Source organism: Canis lupus, chromosome 13, assembly GCF_048164855.1.
Source record: "Canis lupus baileyi chromosome 13, mCanLup2.hap1, whole genome shotgun sequence".
Lineage (NCBI taxonomy): Eukaryota > Metazoa > Chordata > Mammalia > Carnivora > Canidae > Canis > Canis lupus.
This window is the reverse complement of record NC_132850.1, coordinates 30,246,440-30,266,440: the sequence shown is the minus strand read 5'-3', so window position 1 is coordinate 30,266,440 and position 20,001 is coordinate 30,246,440. Positions and strand designations below refer to the sequence as shown.

The window sequence follows — 20,001 nt, the reverse complement described above, 5'->3', positions numbered from 1 at the left end:
TGCTAAATGTTTGGAAATAGTTGTTCATTAAATATGCAGTGTGATAATGATATAAATACACATGTGATGAGGAGTGAAACTAGAGATTCAAGAGAAATGAGAGATTTATCCTCTGGACATAAAGGAGAAAGTTTCATAGGAAAAGTAGAAATAAGTTTCCGACATGTGGGTGGCGTGGTTGGTCAAGCGTCTGCCTTCAGCTCAGGTCCTGATCCCAGAGTTCTGGGATCAAGCCCCACATCAGGCTCCCTGCTCAGCAGGGCTTGTGCTTTTCTCACTGTACCTCCCCCCACTCATGCTCTCTCTCTTTCTCATAAATAAATAAATAAATAAATAAATTAATTAATTAATTAATAAAATCTTTTTTAAAAAAGAAATATTTCAATAGAATAGAAAAATAATGAAAATAAAGTTCTGAAGAAGACCTTGGCTATGGTGCTAGGGTAATGAGAATACACAAAATAATTCAGCTGCAGCTGGGATTTGCCATGAATCTCTTGTGTCTGGGATGAGGATGGACCTCAGGCATTATACTAGCATCAGGAAAGGAGACCATACAGGATATTGTAATTCAGACATTAAGAAGTTTGCTTTAATTGGTACAACCTTCCTCAACTACAGATATTTCAACATCCATTTCAACCATCTGCTGTTACAGAAACAGGGAAAAGGAGATTGTCTATCTTTCTCTGTTAGCCACTGATTACATGTTAAATGTGTTTTTGTGGGTGAACTTTATCAATAGATTTCTGTGCTATCCAAATAATATAAGTGATGCAAAGAAAGGATACAGGTTTCTTTTAGCTGATGTACATTGGGAGCGTCTAAAGACCAGGTAACTTCTTGGGTTGAAACTATTAGGAGAGGAGAAGAGAGAGACATATGTCTTTATGGTTTGCCTTAGGTTAACAGTTTTTGTATCTAAATGCTTCAAAACTTGTATCTGACAGTTGTACTTATTTTCACACCAATTTCTCAGAATTGTTGGTGTAGTTCTTCATTGTGATAATTGTCAGAATAGTGCTTTCTGTGAATTGTTTCTGCAAGGCTTATGTTTGGTCAGTTAGTCAAGATTCACAAGGTGAGGAAATAGACAAGGATCAAAGGCCAGGAGGAAAGTGGTGACCCTCTTATTTGTCTGTTTTACTTTGGTTACAGTGCCAGCAGGGTGTTCAAGTTGTGTATGTAAAGAAATCTCTACCTCTTGACTATAATCCATAGGCCCTGTTAAACACGAATAAACAAAATTAGATCATTCACAGTATAATCAGATGGAAATTTTTTTTAAGTCAATGGATTCTCCTAAGTGCAATTATCAGCATTTTTAAAGAAATCAAATAACTTGATTGGCCTATGGAGGTTGAGTGTGGGACCAGAAGTAAATGCTCAAGAAAAATAAAATGTGATTGCTAATTTGCTGTGCATAAGATACAGAAGTGAGCTTGCAAGTTCCAAAGAAGATACCTATTTTGGTACAAACTAGAGCAAATTGAATGGGATATAAATATGAATCATTCATTCATTCTGTCAAAAATAATATGTTCTTAGTAAACAATTTGTTAAACCCTATCCATCTGCTTCTATAATTCTACATATGCCTCTGATTATACTACTTATCTTAGTATTTTATAACAATTTGTTTCTAGTTATACTTTTTATATTTTTTTAAAGTTTAGATAGTTAACACACAGTGCAATATTGGTTTCTGGAATAGAATTCAGTGATTCATCACTTATGTACAACATCCAGCGCTAATCATAACAACTGCCCTCCTTAACACCCATCACCTATGTAGTCCATCCCTCATCTACCTCCCTCCATTACCCCTCAGTTTGTTCTCCATAGTTAAGATCCTCTTATGGCTTGTTTCCCTTTCTCCTTTTTTTTCCTCCCTCACCCCCCTTCCCATATGTGGATCTGTTCTCTTAAATTCCACCTATGAATGAGATCAAAGGCTATTTGTCTTTCTCTGACTCATTTCACTTAGCACATCACACTTTAGCTCCATCCATGTTGTTGCAAATGGCAAGATTTTTATTCTTTTTGATGGCTGAGTAACATTCCATTGTATATACACACCACATCTTCTTTATCCATTCATCAGTTGATGGACATTTGGGCTCTTTCCATAGTTTGGCTATTCTTGATAATGCTGGTTATAAACATCCGGGTGCATCTATCCCTTTGAATCTGTACTTTTTAATCCTTTGGGTGAATAACTAGTAGTGTGATGGCTGGATCATAGGGTAGTTCTATTTTTAACATTTTGAGGAACCTCTATACTGTTCTCCAGAGTGTCTGCACCAGCTTGTATTACCCCCAACACTGCAAGAGGGTTCCCCTTTCTCTGGATTCTCTCCAACACCTAGTGTTTCTTGTATTGTTGATTTTAGTCATCCTGACAGGTGTGAGATGGTATCTCATTATGGCTTTAATATATATTTTCCTGATGAAGAGTGACATGGAGCATCTTTTCATGTCTGTTAACCATCTGGATGTCTTTTCTGGAAAAGTATTCAGATATTCTGCCCATTTCTTAACTGGATTATTTTTCAGGTATTGAGTTTGATAAGTTCTTTGTGGATTTTGGATAGTAACCTTTTATCATATATGTCATTTGCAAATATCCTATCCCATTCCATTGGCTGAGTTTTAGTTTTGTTTATTGTGTCCTTTGCTGTGCAGAGGCTTTTTATCTTGATGAAGTCCCAGTAGTTTATTTCTGCTTTTGGTTCCCTTGACTGTGGTGATGTGTCTAGTAAGAAATGGCTATGGCCAAGGTCGGAGAGGTTGCTGCCTGTGTTCTCCTCTAGGATTTTGAAGATTTCCTGTCTCACATTAAGGTCTATCATTCATTTTGAATGTGTTTTTCTGTGTGGTGTAAGAAAGTGATCCAGTTTCATTCTTCTGCATGTTGCTGTCCAAATTTCCCAACACCATTTGTTAAAGAGACCTTTTTCCATTTGATGTCCTTCCCTGCTTTGTTGAATATTAGTTGACCATATAGTTGAGGGTCCATTTCTGGGTTCTGTATTCTGTTCCACTGATCTGTGTGTCTATTTTTGTGCCAGTATCATACTGCCTTGATGACTATAGCTTTGTAATATAGCTTGAATTTCAGAATTGAGATGCCTCTGATTTTGTTTTTCTTTTTCAGAATTGACTTTGCTATTCAGGATCTTTTGTGGTTCCATACAAATTTTAGGATTGTTTGTTTTATGAAAAATGCTGATGGTATTTTGATGGGGATTGCATTAAATGTGTAGATTGCTTTGGATAGTATAGACATTTTAACAGTTTTCGTTCTTTTAATCTATGAGAAATGAATTCTTTCCCATTTATTTGTGTCCTCTTCAATTTATTTTATAAGTGTTCTATAGTTTTCAGAGTATAGATCTTTTACTCTTTTGGTTGTATTTATTCCTAGGTATCTTATGGTTTTTGGTGCGATTGAAAATAGGATTGATTCCTTGATTTCTTTTTCTGCTGTTAATTGGTGCATAGAAGTGCAACAGATTTCTGCACATTGATTTTATATTCTATAAGTATATTGAATTCATGTATGAATTGTAGCAATTTTTTGGTGGAGCCTTTGGTTTCTACATAGAGTATCATGTCATCTGTAAATAGTGAAAGTTTGACTTCTTGCCAATTGGAATGCCTTGTATTTCTTTTGTTGTTTGATAGCTGAGGCCAAGATTTCTAGTACTATATTAGATAGTAATGGTGAGAGTGGACATCTTTATCTTGTTCTTGACCATAGGGGAAAGGCTCTCAGTTTTTCCCCATTAAGGATGATATTAGGTGTGGGTTTTTTGTATATGGCCTTTATGATATTGAGATATGTTTCCTCCATCCCTACTTTGTTGGAGGTTTTATCAGGAAAGGATGCTGTATTTTGTCAAAGGCTTGTTTTGCATCTATTGAGAGTGTCATATGGTCTTATCCTTTTTAAAATTAATATAGTATATTATGTTGATTGATTTGTGAATATTGAACCACCCTGCAGCCCAGGAATAAATCCCACTTGATTGTGTGAATAATTTTTTAAGGTGCAGTTGAATTTGATTTACTAATATTTTATTGAGAACTTTTGCATCTATATTTTTCTGTGAGTTTTGCATCCAAAATTATGTGAGAATTTGTAATTCTCCTTTTCAGTGAGGTCTTTGTCTGGTTTTGGAATAAAATAATGCTGGCTTCATAGAATGAGTTTGGAAGTTTTCCCTCCATTTCTATTTTTTGGAACAGTTTGAGAGTAGGTATTAACTGTTCTTTAAATGTCTGGTAGAAATCCCCTGGGAAGCCATCTGGTCCAGGACTTTCGTTTGTTGGGAGATTTTTGATTACTGATTGAATTTTTTTTTTTTTTTTTTGCTGGTTATGGGTATTCAAATTTTCTATTTTTTCCCCATTTCAGTTTTGGTAGTTTGTAAGTTTCTAGGAATTTGCCCATTTCTTCCAGTTTGCCCAGTTTGTTGACATATAATTTTTCATAGTATTCTTTTGTGATCTCTCCTCTATCATTTGTAATTTTATCTATTTGAGTCTTTTCCTTTTTCTTTTTGATAAATCTGGCTAGAGGTTTATCAATTTTGTTGATTCTTTCAAGGAAACAGTTCTTAGTTCGATTACCTGTTCTACTTTTTTGTTTGTATGTTTGTTTCCATATCATTTATTTCTCCCTCTAATCTTTATTATTTCCCTTATCCTGGCTTTAGGTTTTACTTGCTGTTCCTCTTCTAAAAGCTCCTTTAGGTGTAAGGTTAGGTTGTGTATTTGAAGCTTTTCATGCTTATTGAGGTAGGCCTGTATTGCAGCACACTTGCCTCTTAGAAATACTTTTGCTGCATCCCAATGGTTTTGGGCTCTTGTGTTTTCATTTTCATTTGCTTCCATGTATTTTTTAAATTCTTCTTTAATTTCCTTCCATTCATTCTTTAGTAGGATGTTCTTTAACATCCACGTATTTGAGGTCTTTCCAATTTTTTTCTTCTGGTTGACTTCCAGTTTCAAAGTGTTGTGATCTGAAACCATGCATGGTACGATCTTGATCTTTTTGTACTTGTGAGAGCTGATTTGTGACTCAATATGTGATCTCTTCTGGATAGTGTTCCCTGTGCCCTCAAGAAGAATGTATATCATGCTACTTTAGGATGAAATATTCTAAATATATCAGTTAAATTCATCTGGTCCAGTGTGTCATTCGAAGACATTTCCTTGTTGATTTTCTGTTTAAATGATCTGTCCGTTGCCATAAGTGGGGTATTAAATTCTCCTACTATTATTGTATTATCATCAATGAGTTTCTTTATGCTCGTTATTAATTGATTTATATATTTGGGTGCTCCCAAGTTGAGGGCATAAATATTTACAGTTGTTAGTTCTTTTTGATGGATAGATTACTTAATTATTATATAATGTCCTCTTGCATCTCTTTTAATGATCTTTATTTTAAAATCTAGTTTGTCTGATATAAGTATGGCTACTTTGGCTTTCTTTTGATGTCCATTAGCATGATAAATGGTTTTCCATCCCTTCACTTTCAATCTGCAGTGTTTTTAGGTTTAAAATGAGTCGTTTGTAAGCAGCATATAGATGGATCTTGTTTGTTTGTTTTTAAATCTAATCTATTAAAAACTCTATGTCTTTTGATTGGCACACTTAGTCCATTTATATTTAGAGCAGTTATTGAGAGAGATGAATTTAGTGCCCATTGTATTACCTGTAGAGTTGGTGTTTCTGGTGATGTTCTTCTGTTGCTTTCTTGTCTTTGCTGCTTTTGGTCTTATTTTCTCCACTTGAAATTCCTCGCAGGGCTAGTCATGAACTCTTTCAGTTTTTGTTTGTCTGGAAAACTCTTTATCTCTCCTTTTATTCTGAATGACAGCCTTACTGGGTAAAGAATTTGTGGCTGTGCATTTTTCCCATTCAACACATTGAATATTTCCTTCCACTCATTTCTGGCATGCCACGTGTCTGTGGCTAAATCTGCTGCAAACCTGATCTGTCTTCCCATATAGGTTAAGGATGTTTCTTCCCTTAGTACTTCCAGGTTTCTTTCCTTGTCTGTGTATTTTGTGAATTTGATTATAATATGCCTTGGTGATGGCTAGTTTTTGTTGAATTTAATGGGAGTTCTTTGTGCTTTTTAGATTTTGATGTGTGTCCTTCCCTCGATTAGGGAAATTTTCAGCTATAATTTGTCTGAATAAACGTGCCTCTTTATCTCTCTGGACTTTCTCTCTCTGGGACTCCTATGATATAAATGTTACTATGTTTTGCTAAGTCACCGAATTCTCTAAGTCTACCTTTGGGTCCATTACCTTTCTTTCCCTCTTTTTTTTTTTTTGCTTCATTATTTTTCATAATTTTATCTTCTACATCACTGATTAACCCCTCTGTTTTGTCCATCCTCATTTTTATGGCCTCCATTTTTATGGCCTCCAAACTGTACCACCTTATGGAACAATCTTTGTAAATGGCACTGCTGACTCTCCATAAATAACTTAATTTGCAAAGCACCATACAGTTTAAGACATTTACATTGATCATTTTAAGCTCCAAATTAACACAACTGGCTAGCTAAATATGTTTCTAACAGTTGCTGAAATTACGATATGAGTTTTTGAATAATGACTTAATTTTGAAAGGGTGCTTCTACTCAAAGCTGTAATGCTATTTCTAGATAATTTTGATACCAATAATTTAGCTCTGAAAGATATGTTATATATAAATATCTTCTCTCTACCTTGTCATATGAGTGTGATAGTGCATCTATGTTTATAAATACATACATGTATATGTGGGTATATATAGTTTTCCCTATATGCATATATTTACTTAGCACTTATACTCATGTACATGTGTAGATATTCTGTTAGAAGCCCTTCTCTACTTATGGAGTTGTTATTCAAAAAGCTAAAATGTAATTAAACTGATGTTAGATCAGAGGGAGAATATTTACATCTGCGTTATGGCATTTTTAATTTTGGCCTGACTAGATTTCAGCTCTTGTATAGTGAGGGATTTTATAGTAAGGAATTCTCTAGTCTCTAATGCTTTTTTTCAAGCCCAGATAGTATCCTTAAAATCATTTTTTAAAATTCTAGTTCAGACATTTTGCTTATATCTATGTTGATTAAATCCCTAGCTGTGAGTTCTACCTGTGTTCTTTCTTTTGGCATGAATTCCTTCATCTCATCTCATCTCATCTCATCTCATCTCATCTCATCTCATCATCTCATCTTTCCTCCATCTCAAAGAAGAAAGAGAAAAAAGGATAACAGAAACAGAACGAAACAAAAGCCCAAACCAAGCCAAAATAAAAACATCAAAAAACAAAACAAAACAAAAAAAAGAGAGAGAGAAAGAGAGAGAGAGAGAGGGAAAGGAAAACAAAGCAAGAAAACAAAACAAAACAAAACAAAAAACCCCAAGAACAACAACAACAAAAAACCCCAATAGATACTGAGTGTGTTTTGGTCTGCTTGTTAAAAGAATCTAAATCCTAAAATTAAAAAATAAACAAATAAATAAGAAAATAAAAGTAGGCCAAAAATATATGAAAAAATATAGTTAGAAATTTTTTAAAAAAGATCAAAAATGAAAAAGAGGAATTGGAAAATAAAAGAAAATAAATGAAAAATAATAAAAATAAAAGAAATAAAGAATAAAAGTGAAAAGGAAGCTCCATGCCATTTTCTCTAGAGCTGAAGCTTTGCAGCACTCTATAATCACTCTATAATAACTGGTACTAGCTAGTTGTGCAGGTCTTCTAGGGGAGGCGCCTGCTCTATTGATTCTCAGGAGGACTTGTTTCCCTGAAAATGCTTCCCCAGGACACAGGGGGCAAGGCTTGGTGTACACGGCTCAGCCCTCTATTAGGTGGCATTATTCTCCTCCCTGAAAGCTTTCAGCACTGATGGGCAGGATGAAAATGGCTCTGGCTTGGTCTTCAGTCTCAGAGCTGTAGTAAGTTTGTACCCTTACTCTTTAGTGAGCCCTCACAGAAGCAGTCAGTCACCCTATTTGTTTCCTTGGCTTCCATCTGAACCCTGCACTCACCCTGCCCTGTCTGAGCCTTTTTATCTCAGGCACATGACCAAATTTCAAACCTCGGAATTTCAGGGACCCTGGTGGTACAGACCAGCACTGTTCCTTCAGGGGGAGTCTCCTCACACTTGCAGGCCTTTCCCAGGAAAGTGGCCACATGACCACCTGGTGGTCAGTTTTGTTTTGTTTTGATTCAAGGGTTATGTTGGTAATCTTTTTTTAAAAAAAATTCTAATTTTATGTAAATTCAATTAACATATAATGCATTATTCATTTCAGAGGTAAAGGTCACTGATTCATTAATCTTATGTAATACTCAGTGTTCATTACATCATGTGCGCTCCTTAATGTCCATCACCCAGTTACCCCACTCCCATTCCCTTCCCCTCAGGTGACCCTTAGTTTGTTTCCTTTGATTAAGAGTCTCTTACAGCTTGTGTACCTCTCTGATTTCACCTTATTTTATTTTTTCCTCTCTTCCCCTATGATCCTCTGCTTTGTTTCTTAAATTCCAGATATGAGTGAGATCATATGATAATTATCTCTCTGATTGAGTTATTTTGCTTAGCATAATATCCTCTAGTTCTATCCATGTCATTGCAAGTGGCAAGATTTAATTTTTTTTTATGACTGAATAGCATTCCATTATTTATGTATATGTATATACCACATTTTTTTAATCCATTTTTCTGTCAGTGGACATCTGGACTCTTTCCATAATTTGGCTATCATGGCATTGCTGCTATAAACATTGGGGTACAGGTGCCTCTTTAAATCACTACATTTGTATCTTTGGGGTAAATACCCAGTAGTGCAATGCTAGATCGTAGGGCAGCTCTATGTTTAACTTCTTCAGGAACCTCCATACTGTTTTCCAGAGGGGCTGCACCACCTTGCATTCCCACCAACAGTGTATGAGGGTTCCCTTTTCTCTGCATCCTCACCAACATCTGCTGTTTCCTGACTTGTTAATTTTAGCCATTCTGACAGTGTGGGGTGGTATCTCATTGTGGTATTGATTTGGTTCACAGTTCATAGCGGATAGCCAGGACCAGGACCTACTGCTCCCTGCCAGCTTCCCATCCCCTATGCCTGAGAACAGTGCAGCACATTGGCGCCACCTGGTCTTCCTGTGACCCAGGGGATCCTCAGACCACCTAGTCACTCCTCAGATTCTCCCCCTCTTCACCACACAAGCACCTTTAATCTTGGCATGTTCTCCATAGTTCCACACTGAAGTCCAGATTTTGTGCTCCATACTTGTAATACTTTGCAGTAGCCTCCATGTGTAGGCTCCCTCCCTGCTACTGTAGCCATAGCTCTGTCTCTTCCAAGTGAACTTCTGCACCTCCTCTCTTCCAAAAGGTTGTTGCTTTTTTACTTGTGGACTTGTAGTTTTTGTTCTCTCAGACATCTGATTGCTTGGGTGTTCAAAATAATTTGATAAATATCTAGCTGTGTTCAAGGGCAGAGACAAGCTTAGGGTCCTCTTACTCCTCTGCCATTTAATTCCTCCCCCTCCTCTACTGATATTAGATTATGACTCTCTAATGTTGTTTATAGCATATTATTCCCAGTGTTTTGATGTGGAGTAATTATGTGTTGAATGCTATTTTATTTCTGTTTTTCACCTAATTTGTCGGAATGTGGTTATACTGCTTCCTTCCTGCCCCAACTCAATCCTTTTTTTTTTTTTTTTTTTGACTCTGATCATCATTTTTACCTCATTTTTACCAGCAGCTAAAAATGCTCTCTCTCCTGTCTTCATCTATTTCTCTCTTGGCTATGAGTTCATTGATCGCAGGGCTATACTTTCCCACTTACCTCAGCCTTCTCTGTGCCTGGCCAGAGCAGCTGCATTGTAGAACTAAACTGTTGGTCAGTGAACATTCTATGGCCATGAACAGGAGCCTAATACCTAGAACATAAATGTACATAAAAAAGCGTTTTAAAAAATGTGTTGAATAGATGAATGAGTAGATGTTTTATATTTCTGAGATGCCTGAGTGACTCAGTTGGTTAAATGTCTGACTTTGGCTTAGGTCATGATCTTGGGGTCCTGGAATTGAGCTCTGTGTTGGGCTCCCTGCTCAGTGGGGAATCAGTTTCTCCCTCTCCCTCTGACTCTCCTCCTGCTTGTGCATTCACGCACTCTCTCTCTCAAGTCAATAAAATCTTTAAAAAATTTTTTTATATTTCTATTTCCATTCTCTAATAACCAATCTTGGTGTCTATAATTTCCCAATCCAATTATGGACTGATAGAGCATTTTGTTTATTCTTTTTTTGACACCTGTCATGTATTATTTATTTGTGTAGTTGTGTGTGAGACTATGTTTGCATCTCTTTTCCCTATTCTACCACTAATGCCCCATCCCTAACCTACATTATAATTTCTTTCATGAGAACTATGTCTTAGTCATTTATTTTTAACTCATCAGAAAATCACACATTAACACTAATAATTTTAATCAAATTATAACCAGAAGCATTCATGTTTAATAGCAGATGTTTCTTTAATTGTTTAAAGTTTATTAATTTTGTATTTTCAACAAGGGTGAAACATCCTTGATTGTAGGTGGAGTATCTTATATTTTCTATGTCTCAAGACTTTGTACCATCTTGGGCATATAATGGCACATTCAGAAATAGTTTCCAAATCATTAACTTTGATTTCCCAGGTGTATAAATTATTTTTGAATAGTGGTTTGAACATTGAAGGTTTTGACTTATTTGGCATCTGTAGTTGTCTGACAGATGATTTAAAGAGTCTTATAATTATAAAATATGATCGTTTATTGAGACAGTACATCTGTCTCAATAATATGGTGTACCTTTGAAATTAAATAAAAAGTGCCTGAGTCTAATGTCTGTGTTGAAGGCATCTATCACGCCAGGTCTCCCAGAAACTGTTTGGTACTTTACTTGCTTCCACTAGAAATAATCTTTTACTGTGCTCATTCTGTAAAAGTTTATTATTTTCTTTCATAGACTTATAATTATAGATTTGATTTAATTTCACAATCCTAACTGTGCTTTACATTAGTGGATTTACTAGCTTAAATTATATATTGTTTGAGGATTTAGACCAAGCAGCCGCAAAAGACTCTAAAATACAGGAGCTTGAATTCTAGGTTTTATTTCTGTCTCGTATATAAAAGTCCAGAAGTTAGTACACCAAGCTGTTTGGGTGGCTTTGCTTTTCTAGGTCATTAGGGATGTAGCACTCCTCCTATTGCTCCATCATCCCTGAGGGTGTTGGTCTTGTCTACCTTGTCAAAGGTGGATCATCCTTTGTTCACAGTCTAACTGAAATAATTAAGAAGTTCAAAGAAAATGTCTTTGTTTTTAGGGAGACCACCCAGAAGTTACATACCTTTCTCTTTCATCCTATTGGCCAAACTTAAACAAAATGCTATGCTTAGCTGTAAGGAAAACTGGGTGAGCAGGTGGCCAGTTAAATCCCCAAAGATTTTATTATTAAGATAAAAATCTAGGTAAAAGATTTGGTGAACAGTCTGATGTAATTTCCCCTCTGGCCATCTCCCATGAGTACCTTCTTCCTACATTGAGACCATACTCTTTCTCTCCCAAAATTAGGAAGCCAAGTTTATTTATTTCTTTCTTTTTAAAAGAATTTTTAAATTTATTTGAGAGAGAGCAAGAGCACAAGGAGGCAGAGTGGCAGAGGGAGAGGGAGAAGCAGGCTCCCTGATGAGTAGGGAGCCCAATGTGGGGCTCTATCCCAGAATCCTGGGATCATGACCTGAGCCAAAGGCAGACGCTTAACTAGCTGAGCCACCCAGGCACCCAGGGAGCCAAGTTTCTTTGTTTTCCTATCCACATAAAAATTGAGGCTAAGACAAGTATTGCATTTTCCTTTCTGTCAAGTTTGAACTTGCCCTTTATCAAGTTCTGGTAACTCATGAACGAATACAAAATTTATATATGTCCCTGACACCCAATATACAATGATGGAGCTAGAACAGAATAACCACTATGGATAAGCTCCTGTTAATAAAATCAGAATGGGAGTAGTCACAGCTCCATAGAAATGACAGAAATATGGTATGCAATAATTTTAAGATACTTGTTCTAGCATTGGAATATATTGCTCAGCTGACTTTTGTCCTGATTTCTGAGAGGACTCTCCTATCCATTTTTTAAAATACCCTATTTCTTCTCTGTGGGTTGGCTCAATATTTTTCTGTCTCTTTTCCTCTCTGCCACAACTAAAGTGAGCACTGAGAGTATGACCTCCATGAACCCTATTTATGAGACAGCCACAGCTCTTGCTGGTCAGACTTGTGGCTGCAGTGGTAATACAGTTCCCTCAATAACTTAATAGGCTTCCAGTCTACTTGCTTCCAATTAAATTCGTGTGAAAATTACCATATTCAGATTACTTTTATTCATAGTCCTTAAGCCACTGAGATCTTTTCTTACATTTGTGCTTGCCATCTGTGCTTGAATCCTCCCTTTTACTTTCAACTTATACTGGCTAGTTTAAAGTACTCTAAAAAATAAAGGCTTCAAATAGGGAGTTACTCTGAACTTGGTTTCTGGGCTGCTTCCATTGTTTGACACTAAGGTGTTATTGGGAGAATTTAAAGAAAGGCTCTGAAGGACAGTCATAGCTTCTGCTGTGTGGAACGCAAAAGCAGGTGACTTTTCCAGTCCCATGAAGCCATATACTTCTCAAAGTAGATGGAATGCCACAGGTGGAAATTATTTTCTACAGTCTCTACTTGCAAACTGGCCTATTCATACATAAGCTTCTTTTTATCCTACAGGACTTTTCTAAAAAAGGCAGGGGGCCAATATCATTCTAATATTCTTTGTTTTCTAATCCGTTTTTTTAGAGCATTAGGCCCAGCAAATACCTCATCTGCCTTCTATTTCTCGTAGGTTGTATTTTAGTTTGGGCAGCTGTAGTAAGATATCATAGACTGGGTGGCTTAAGCAACAAACATTTATTTATTTCTAATAGTTCTGGAGGCTGGACATCTGTGATTGGGGTGCCAGCATGGTCAGGTTCTGGTGAGAGCTCTCTTTCTGGCTTACAGGCGGCTGTCTTCTTGTTGTTTCACAGGGTGAGTATAATCATTTTTCTCATATCTTCCCTTAAAGAGCATTATTCCAACTTGTGAGGGCTCCATCCTCATGACTTAATTGCCTCCCGAAGACCCTACCTCCAGATACTATCACATTGGGAACTAGGGCTTCCACATCTGAATTTTGAGGGGGACACAAATTTTAATCCTTAGCAGGTTGCATTTTTCTTGTTAGTTTTCCTTGGAATAAAATAGGTCACTAGCTTCCCATGATTTGATATCTGTTTCCTTACCACCATCCACCTAATTGCTAAACCAGTAACAAATATTTTGAAGATTTATTATTGTAGTCTCTCACATCTCTTACCAAATTTTAATATGAAATGAGGTAAAAGATAAATCTTTATAACAAATGAACCAAAACTACAGTTATTTTAAATAATATTGAAAGTTATTTTCTCATTCTATCAGAGGAGAGAGGTCAAGGCTGGCATAGGTCTACTACAAAAAATCATTCATGAGTAAAACTTTTCTCATTGGATAATATCCAAGTTGATGTTCAATCATCATCTAGGATATTATTCTGTTCTACATGGATTGGAGACAAGAAAAAAGAGCAAGTCCAGAGTAAATGACTTTATCTTCAAAGCAATAACTCTGAAATTGCACATATTCTTTGTGCTCTTTGACCCAGACATAATCTCATGGCCACACATAGCTGCTGTGAAGGATGGGAAATCAAGTCTGTATCTAGGTATCTCAACTCCACATAGGCTAAAAATAATGAGGTTCTATTACTTTAAAAAAGAAAGAGACATGAAGAATGAATTCTTGAGAACAGTAGCAACATAAAAAACTAATCGATAAACAAAGTTTGATTGTATTCAATTTTTCGAAGTTTGTTATCTATTACTGGGAATTGCTTTTATCCTTCTGTGTTTCAGAATTGAACCATTAGTAACAAATATCGCTTGGATACCAAAAGTAGGACATAGGAAAGTTTCCCATCCTCTTGGAGTTTCATCAAGAATACAACCAAGTAGAAAATTCTTAAAATTTGGAGGAGATAGCTCCATCACAGCAACAAGCAAATACAAATTCTTAAAAGTATTCAATTTTGGTAGGATACAATATCTGTTAATTGATTTTGACTTTTTTTCTTAAGCAGTTTATTTAGGTCACTGCACTACTACTCTTTAATACATTCTCTACAAAATTCTCAATTGACTGCAAAAATGTTTAACAGTAGGCTCCCCTGCTGTTCAATTCAGTCATTCATGACTTCACCAGATGGTTTTGCTTTTGGGGCCAATGATTTTTTTTTTATTATATTGTTTCCCCTCCTCTGGATATAGTCAAGATCTAAAATATAACACTCATTTTTAATTTCATGATTAAAATATAAATTATTATGCAGATACAACTTTTATTTTCTGCATATTTAAAGATAACAACCAGAATGTTTGCTGTTAGTTGTGGGCAAGGTAATTTTAAAGTGCACTTATTTTCTTCAATTACTTCCTTCACATGCTCCCTTTTTATTCTTATTTTTTATTCTTATTCCCTAATAATTCAAGTGCCATTGGTTTTTACCACCTTTTGTAATCTTCCCTTTGGTTATTCTGTTACTTTTATGGATTTGCTTTATTTAAATGCAGTTTATTTAATGTATTGGTCAGATTCCTGCTGAGGAAAGCTCATCAGCTATTATTCTTCGACTATTTCTAGCCCATATATATAGTTCATAGCTTGAAATACAGTCAAACAAAGAAAAACAGAGGAAGATTAAATTGCCTGAAAATTTCTCCCATGTTTTAATCCAGTTATGTCAATCTGACAGACAAAACATTATGAAACTTTAACTGTTTCATTGGTCATATAATATTTTCAGAAGTTACTATGATCTTTGCATATATGATCTTAAAAATGATCATATATTTTTATAATTTACTTCATAAATTGTTAATTTCTTTTATTGACAAAACTTCCAAAGATCTTATAGTATGTTAGCTTATAAAAGTAATTAACCTGAAGTTATAGGCTCACTACTGACCTCTAAAATATGGGTTTGGTTATTTATCTAAAATGTTTTTCTTATATAGAGAACAAGTTTAAAAACGTGGTAAAGCATATTTTCAAATATTTGTTTTTTCATCAAAATATAGAAATTTAGCTTCAGTGAAAATGCAAATCACTTAAGCCTTACAGATAGTCTGTGATTCAAATAGTTTACTTACCTTGTTTAGAGTCACACTCTCAGCTGGGGCTGGGGGAGGGGTGAGAGTCTGGACGAATTTATAGTCTCTGCTTTTTCCTATGCCACATTTTAGTTTCAGAATGAGAATCTTAGTTGCTCACTCTGAATAAATGTCAAGAATCCATACTATTTTAAAGTTAAATATATGTTATGCATCATTCTTAAGAAACATAAAATGTTTGCTTTCGTTAATCACTAATTTCCAAGAGAAGTTGTTTTGAATGCTAGTGAGTTTAAAATAATTAGCTTGATTTTGTAATCCAAAAAAATAAGATTGATTTAAATAGAATTATTTGAAGAAAACAAGTTTATATGTTATTTTTAAAAAAGTCACTATTTTGTTTGTTGTTTTAGTCATTGGTTTTATGCCTCCATATGTCTTTCCAGTAAACAGAGCTAGTCACTGTTTACTACACATATTCTATAATATATTCTAATAGTATATATTCTTTGAAGGCAGGAACATTGCATATACATAGCTAACAAGGGGTCTGACACAAATGAAATAATAAATATTTGTGAATAGACAAATGAATATGCATGTATATATGCAAATATATAGTTTGAACATGGGTTTATAGATATGCCTATGTACATGTACACATACACACACATATATAAAATTTTTAGAACCACCTATGAAGTTCAAATTAGTCTGTTTAAAAATATTATCTTCTGTCAAAAACAAATGTTCTAGGTAATTTTTGTGCAGTCTTGAAGTAGGAAGCTAGTTTGTAAAGTGGGAAGGGAAGGAGAGAATAGGGCATTGTATGGAGAAGGAAAACAGCGTAAATTAAGCACGTAACCACCAATAATTTGTTGTTGCTGAATCATAAAATGCATGGCAACAAGTAGTGAGAGAGAAGGCTTGGAGATTGGGTAGGAGGCAGGTTAGAAGCACACTGCCATTCAAACATAGAATGTTAAAGGACTGTTCTTCATTGATACAATCACACAGTCAGTAGGCAGATAGATATTGAGGTCTCTCTCTATGCTGGGCCCTGCTTGTGGTGTTTTGGCTAACATGGCCAACACAATTCTTGCCGGAAACTCACTCTTCTAGTTCTTGTTTGATTTAGGAAAATGATTCAAAGTTATGGTTTTGTTTCCATGAGTTTCTTATGAGTTCCTCTAACTATTTCCTGCAAAAATTTGGGGCAGCTTCAAAATCATTTTAAAAAAATTATCGATTGAATCAGATAAGGCTCACTTTTCCTTTATCTTTGCTTTTCTGCTCTCCAGTGCTTTCACATTGACTGCTAGTTATGTCTCTCTGAAGGACTTCTGGACCAAAGACAGACCAATGCCCCTATTAATGGCTGAGTTGTGTCCTACTAACATTTACATCTTCTGGTCTTAACCTTCAGTGCCTCAGAATGTGACTTTACTGAGAGATAAAGTCTTTATTTTCTTTTTATGTTTTTTTATTTTATTTTTAAATATTTATTTATTTATTTGAGAGAGGGAGAGAGAGAGAGTGGGGGAGGGACACAGAGAGAGAGTGTGTGTGTGTGTGTCTCAAGCAGACTCTGGGCTGAACACAGAGCCCAAAGCAGGGCTTGATCTCACAACCCTCAGATTGTGACCTGAGGAAATCAAGATCGTGAAATCAAGAGTCTGGTGCTTAACCAACTCTGACACCTAGGCACCCTGGAGATAAGTTCTTTAAGAAAGCAGTTAAATTTAAAGAAGGTCATTGATGTGAACTCTAATCCAGTGACTAGTGTCCTTACAAGAAGAGGAGATTAGATCACAGACACAGGCACAGAGGGAAAATCATGTGAAGACATAGAGAGAACACAGCCATCTACAAGCAAAAGAGAGAAATCTCAGAAGAAACAACCTTGTAGACATCTTGATCTTGGAGTTTTAGCCTCCAGACCTGTGAAAAAATAAATTTCTGTTGTTTAAGCCATTCACCCTGTGGTGCTTTTGTTATGGCAGCCTTAAAAAATAGATACAGCTCCAAAGGATAATGACATGACATTTAGGTGTCTGGAATCCCAGTATTATCTCAGAGTTCTGGATTCTAACAAGTCTAACACCTCTTATTCTTTTTCTTTTTTTTTTTCATTCTTTTTGTTTTAATCTACAACAGCTACACAATGTCTTTCAAATGTTAGTAGACAGCCACCTCACTATAGAACTCTAATAAGTGTAGGCACGTTAAAACTTGCTCATTAATTTCAGAACCAGAAAATTTTATGACATTAGTTCAGAGATTCTCAAAATCAACATGGTATTTGGGTTTGGAGAATTCCCTTTGTGGGATGCTGTCCTGTGAATTTTAAGATGGTTAGCAGCATCTCTGGGCTTTGCCCTGTAGATGTCAATGGCATTCTTCGTTGTAGCAACCAAAAATGTTTTCAGAAATTGCCAAATAACCATCTTATAGATAAAATTACCCCTGGATGAGAAGTATTGTTTTAGTTTGAATATCTGGATAGTGCTTTTTATGTATATTTATTATTTGAGTTAGACTATTGGAAAATCACCCAAGTGTGCATCTGCATGAAAGAATCACTTTTCCTGTCTTATATAAACTAGTTTTGCTGACACCAAGGGTTCACTTTCCTTTTCTGACACTTCATTATTTGTTGAAAAATAGTCTAATTGCACTCGTCTTCTCTCAGTCATAGTTCTAATTATTAGTCATGTTGACCTTTTCTGTTGAATAAAAAGAAACAAATGTTACATCATAAGCCATAAAAGCACTGGTATTAAATGCTAGTTGCAAAGAACTACACTCATTATGCACTCCCAAGTTATAATGAAACATCTTTACAAGGTCTTTATTTGAATATGTTTGAGATTCTCCCCAGAAGATTTCTTAATTTTTAATGGCGTAGACAGCAGGCTTTCATGACCACAAAACCTCCTTATGAAAAAATTAAATCAAACTTTATTTATTGCTTAAAGAAAAGACTTCTGTGGAATTGGCATGCAACCTCAAATTCTTTCTGACTTTTAAAATCTGTAAAAGTCAAATTATTCAAGTCACTTTTGTGGAGCATAGTTGACAATGTAGACAATTTTCTGAAAACACTCATCAAGGCTGAGTTCTATTAGAGAGCTTGTGAACTAAAGGGGCCGAAAGTCATCCGGAATCTCCACAGTTTGATATTTGAATATTTTTGATGTGTCATATCCAGCTGCAGTGTTTCCTTAATGAAGGAGCTCAGATGTAAGCTCAACTCCTTTGCCAGCTTTATAGGCAAATAGGGTCTGTGTAGTAAAACAGCTATTACCTTATTTTAAAATCCATTTTCAAGAAACTCTATAATTGTTTTAGGGACTGTCTCTGACTGAATATGAGTGATGCTTACATTAGCCATTCTACAGTTACAATATATTTTCCTTAATGATTTTTATTGTTAAAATATATACATTGTCATTTTTAATATGGGCTTTGAAGATCTTAGTTCAAAATACTGATTAATGAAAAAGTAAATTCTTATTTAAGAAACAAAGGCTAATTAAGACATTCAGAGGGGAATTTGAATGACTGTTAGAATATAACAAGATTAAAACCTTTGAGTTTAATGACTGCAAGCCTTGGGAAGAGTGTCTTAATGAACTAACTCTCAGTTGATAAGCACATGTTATATCAATGATCAGTATTCCAGTGTTGACCTAGTTTGAAAGGGCATAGAACACACAGTCCCTAACAGCATCCTTCTTTAATGCAGATAAAAATTAATTCAGGCTATTGTTTCCCAATGCTTTCAAGAATGGATATCCTTTTAAAAATAATAAAATAAATTCACCGTTCTATTCCATTTATCTATTCATTTAGCAATGCATATTATTGAGTAGCTATAATGAACCAGATGATTTTGTAGGCTTGGGAATATAGTAGTGAACAAAAAACGTCCCAGCCCTACATGCCATTGAAAGAAAAAGTGAATGAACAACTACAACAAAACATTGCAAAAATATATTATTCAATACTGCTGTAGGTGCCATGTAAAAAAGTAAAGCAAGATACAGTTGAGAGTGAGGGCCTGTGTGTATGCTGGTCAGGGAATGCATCTGTCTTAGGTAGGTTCCCTAGAATAGCTTTTTTCAAAAGATTTATTTGAGAGAAAGGGAGGTATTCTCTAGAAGTAAGGCAAGCAGGATATAGCTGGGTGAAAAGCTTAGTAAGAATGTGGTCTCAGCTGGAAATTTTGAAGTAAACCACAGAAACCTTTGGAGCATAAATAGCACTGCAGAAGTGGTCCTACTGTGAGGTGGGATTTGGCCATTTTTAACTTGTATCAGTTGACTTCTGGCAGAAGTAGTATGGCATGGCTTGTAGAAAAGGCACCTCTATTTTGTTAAGAGCATTTTCCTTCCAGGTACCTTTTATGGACACTGTACTTCCCCTGTAGACCTACATCACTTTATATGTAAACCACTTGTTGCTTCTATTCTGTAGATTTTATTCTAACAGTAGGGACCAAATTACTTCTATTTATTGTTGTGTATTCAGAATCTAGCACAGTGCCTAGTACTGCACTGACACATAGTCTGGAGACCTGAGAACTGTGGCAATAGGATACAAAATTAGATGATGGGATTGACTATGAAAATGTGGATTTGGTTTGAAAACAAAGAAATGGTCTATGGGTCAATTCAGAAAAAGACTTTGCTT

The 20,001-nt window shown here is 35.4% G+C and overlaps 1 long non-coding RNA gene across 1 annotated transcript; it reads right to left on the bottom strand.

Moving 5' to 3' along the window:
• Positions 1–615: 615 nt before the first annotated feature.
• On the bottom strand, positions 616–17,343 carry LOC140602187 (uncharacterized). Its single transcript, XR_012005156.1, has 3 exons — positions 17,209–17,343; positions 9,880–9,973; positions 616–854 (listed from the first exon to the last, which is right to left on the bottom strand). It is a non-coding gene; the product is annotated as an uncharacterized lncRNA (long non-coding RNA).
• Positions 17,344–20,001: the final 2,658 nt, after the last annotated feature.